This window comes from Mesoplodon densirostris, chromosome 5, assembly GCF_025265405.1.
Source record: "Mesoplodon densirostris isolate mMesDen1 chromosome 5, mMesDen1 primary haplotype, whole genome shotgun sequence".
Classification (NCBI taxonomy): domain Eukaryota; kingdom Metazoa; phylum Chordata; class Mammalia; order Artiodactyla; family Ziphiidae; genus Mesoplodon; species Mesoplodon densirostris.
The window spans coordinates 18,193,559-18,197,981 of NC_082665.1; the positions used below are offsets into that span (position 1 = coordinate 18,193,559).

General features: G+C 32.6%; 1 non-coding gene across 1 annotated transcript; it reads left to right on the forward strand.

The window, feature by feature from the left end:
• The first annotated feature begins 1,107 nt into the window (after positions 1 to 1,107).
• On the forward strand, positions 1,108 to 1,239 carry LOC132491481 (small nucleolar RNA SNORA51). The gene has a single exon (XR_009532697.1). It is a non-coding gene; the product is annotated as a small nucleolar RNA SNORA51 (small nucleolar RNA).
• The last annotated feature ends 3,184 nt before the right edge of the window (positions 1,240 to 4,423 follow it).

A 4,423-nucleotide genomic window follows, 5' to 3' on the forward strand; every position in this document is an offset into this window, starting at 1 on the left:
CTATTAGTTTTTGTTAGAGGTGCCAAGGAGTCATGAAGCACCTAGCTGGAAAATGAAACAACACAAAATTCAGTAAAGACACCAGGTAAATGTTTGGTCAGCAAGTCAAATCACCTTGACCAAATGCTATATTATTATTCTTATTTCTTAGCAAGAAATAGGACAGATTAAAAAGTTATGATGTATTCTATTTCTCTCAAAATTGTTTTTCAAATTAAGCCTACATATTATTTACTCTAGATATCTATAACATAATGCCTCATCAAACTAAAGTTAAATACACTTCAAAAATGTAGTATATTCAGTACTGAACAGGGTTAAAACAAGGGCGCCTGAGTCAGGCTGCTTGGGTTCCATTTCTGTTCCACATTTGCATAGTTTCATGATCTTGGTCAAGTTACTCAACTTCTTTGAGCCTTATTTTTCTTATATATAAAATATGAAGAATAATAATAATACATATTTTATACAATTTTTGAAGTTAAAATCGATTTAAGTATTTCATGTACTATGGTTAGTCCATAGTAAGTATGCAATTAATATTAGCTACTATTATTACTGCTGCTGTTGCTGCTACTATTACCACAATTACTATTATTACCACTAATAATACTGCTAAGTGTGGAATTCACTCTTTTCATTTTTGGAATGCTGGAAGACATTTATTTTTCTCCAGTTTTCCAGAACCTTTTCAATCTCTACATTTTCATAAAAATCTTTATCCAATAATATACAATTTATTCTAAAGACAAGACTTTTAGTTGTTTAAAGCATCCTAGATGTTTGCTCATCCTATGTTCATTTATCTTCGGTTTTATTTATGTTCATTCCTATCCCTTTCATTCTTCAGATTTTTCTTATCAGATAATTCTCAAGAAAAATGAGAGTCCATTTACTTTTCTTTTTATCCCTCAGTGTTACATTACTGAACATAAGTTTATCTTCTTCTAGTTCATCATATTGATGTAATGGGAAAGCATATTGTTTGTATGACTCTGCTCAATTGGGTTATGCTTCCCTTTTGACTATCTTAGTGTGTACATAGTAATTTTATAACATTCTTTGCTATCCGTATTCTATAACTTTTCCTTTTAAATAATACCTTGAGGTTTCTCAGTGCTTACCACAGGCTGTTTGCTTACAATAACTGTACAGAATGAGGAGGCAGAATAAATCTATTCTATGTACACCTCAGCCCAGGTCCTTTGCCTAGTCTGTATTATGAATAGGGGGACATGGAGTTGAGGAAAAAAAACTAATAATGATACCTATAATTTATTTTTTTTCTACACATGAAACTCTGGTAAGTTTGGTAAGTTCTTTACTCATTTTATTCTCACAAAATCCTAAAATGTAGGTAAAAGTATATCTTCTACTTAGAAGGGAAACTGAGGCTCTGAGAGGTTGAGTAACTTGACAGTATCACTCCATGTGTGAATGCAACAGTTGACATTTAAACTTAGGCAATCTGGCTCCAAAGCCTAAACTCCTAACTGCTATGTTATTTTATTTCTATAACTTCATTATAGAGACACCATTTTTAAAATATCCATCCCCCTTTATTTTAGGATTGAAAACATCTGTGATTATAGTTAAAATTATAGCATTTGTAAGTTTATCTCTTCTCTCAAAACATTCTATCTTTCAGAATTTTAAGCTATGGCATTTTTTTATTCTGAACATTTTAAAGCCTGTCTTCCTAAAGATGGCAGCTCACATTGGATTCTTCCTTTCAGGCCTTTGCTATTATAAACAATAAAATGAAATGGCATGGTTTCTTCTCCCTAAGTTTCTATCATAATTTTCTAACCAGGAACCAATCAGTTACTTCCTATTGATGAGAATCATATAAATTGATGTAATCATTCTAATTCTTCTGTTTTCTCTCAAATAGGATTGGAAAAACTCAAAAAGTTTTCAATCCCTCTGTATTTAGTTGAAAGAGGTTTTGTGCAAATAAGCTTAGTTGAGCCTCCTTTTTCAGAATTCTAATTCATTTCTGCACCAGGTTATTATCTGTATCAGGAAGGCATCATTTATTTATTTATGTGTTTGTTTGTTTATTTATTTTTGGCCATGGCCCACGGCATGTGGGATTTTAGTTCCCCAACCAGGGATCGAACCCTTGCCCTCTGCACTGGAAGTGCAGAGTCTTAACCACTAGACTGCCAGGGAAGTCTCATCATTCATTTATTTTAGTTGGCTGGAAACCCAAAGTGAAGTCTTATATCATTTTGCTTTCTCCTTTTTGTCTGCACATATTACACTTTACTTTCCTTAACTCCTATGTTCTATGCAATTCTATAAAGGAGTGATTGAAAAAACCTATTCCTCTTGGGTAAACAGGCCTTAGATGGAATCTCCTTAGATCCTAGATTGTCTTCAGCCTGTGGCCTTTAGTAAAATACAATCTTCCCTTTTTTGAGAGTCAATAGATATTTATCCCCTATAGTGATTCAAAACCTGTGCTAAGCACTTTACAAGCATTATTTCATTTAGTTCTCACAACAACCATACAAACAAGATTTTATAATCATTTAAAGTAAGGAACTGGTGAAACAACCTTTCAGTGATCAGTTGGGGTTCTGCCAGATTATCTGGTTCTGAAACCAATTCTCTCCTCTTTAAACAATAGTTTTTCCAGGTTTGTCATCTGTCCAATGAAGGACTTTCAACACTACTAGTCAGTAGATCTATGAAGTCAGTCATCAAAAGGACCAGATACTCAGAATGGAATCCTTTTGTAAACCTGGTGACCTAGGACGTATCTTTGGGAGCACACACCAGCCAAAAATGGGAGCAGAGTAGAAAATATACAGCCTGAGTAGTGAAAAAGTAAGTAATCTCACCTGTATGAAAAGACAGTGAAAAAAAGAAGTGAGAACAGGAGAAGAAAATAGCAAATATTTGGGTAGAGTGAAATAAATGCTATGTAAAGAAACTGCAAGTGACAAAGGGAATTTGTATGGGTTTCCAAAGCACATGGGAAAGGTCAGTAAAACTCATAGCAACTGAGCAGTCATTAAACAAGGGGCATTTTATCAAGACAGAAAAACTGAGACAAAAGATATTAACCATGCTGGATTTTCTCTCCTAATTGGGATAACAATTGGTGGTATAATACACAACCATAATGCTGTGGCATACTCATTATCAATTGTTTTTCTATAACAAAGTACTAAATTGCCTTGCATTTTCTGCAAAAGCATTATATTTTCCCTTCTTTTATATGGCTTTCATATTTTCATTTATTAACAGTTCTATTGTCTGCAGACCAAGTGATTTGTGGGAGGTCAGGACAAGGAATTAAAATTTAAAATATGCTTTCAAAAATTATATTTATCTGAAAGTAATCAGTGTCTAATGCTCAACGTATTGTAATGCTGAAGGACTTCCCCAAACTTCCACCTACATGATTCCATGATTTCAGTAAGAAAAGTATCAAACTGGGCAATAACAGCCTTCCTGTTTTCCCTCAGATGATGTTTAAAGGATACCAGATCATTGTGATCATTGAAAATAATAAATAAGAAACTTGCTTGCAGTATTTTCTTATTGTCCTTTTCTACTATCAGTCAAAAAGTCAAAATATGAGTCAGAATTATCAAAAAGCATCAGAACCTCTAGAAAGAAAGTCCAGAACATTCTCATGCCTTTTTATAACTCTGCTCCCAAATGGAATGTCAGAGCAAAGTCAAATAGATAAGGGGGCAATGGACCATGTTAACAGAACCTCCTACAAAGGAATTCCAGTATTTTTCCACTCAACTTTGAATCCTAGTAGAGATAAGCAGACAAAAAAAAAAAAAGATAAAGAGGAAAGTCTTAAACATTTGAAGAATAATCTCTGAACTCCAAAGAAAAGAGATTTAAAAGCCTAACTTATTCAAGATAATGATTAAGAAGGAAGAAAGAAAAGAACAAGGGAATATGCTCATAAAAGACAATAAATTTTTAAAAAATGTAATTTATAAAGTAACACTGAAAATAATTTAGAGCTTCTGAATTCCTCCCCCCAAAATCACATGATATTTGTAAACAAAAAATAAGAATTACAGCTGTTAGCTAAGGAAAATTATGCAATTGCACAGTCCAGTCTTAGGCAATTTTTTATCTTCTGTTTTACCATTTCCCATAAATCCACAGGTATTACAAGGCACATGTTTTTTTTTAATGTGACTCTGTTTTGAAATCACAGTTGATCTTCCCAGTTACATTAGCAGCAGAAGAAAAAATATGTCATAACTAAAAATCTAATATAAAGCATCAGTATTAAATCCAATATGGGACATATTATAAAATGAACTCAATGCTTCAGTAGATAAAGTTACTTATCTAGGCTGAAAGAGTGTTATTAAATAGAAATTACTATTTTACATCAATTTATTTGTTTGTTAAATTATTATCATTATTATTATCATCA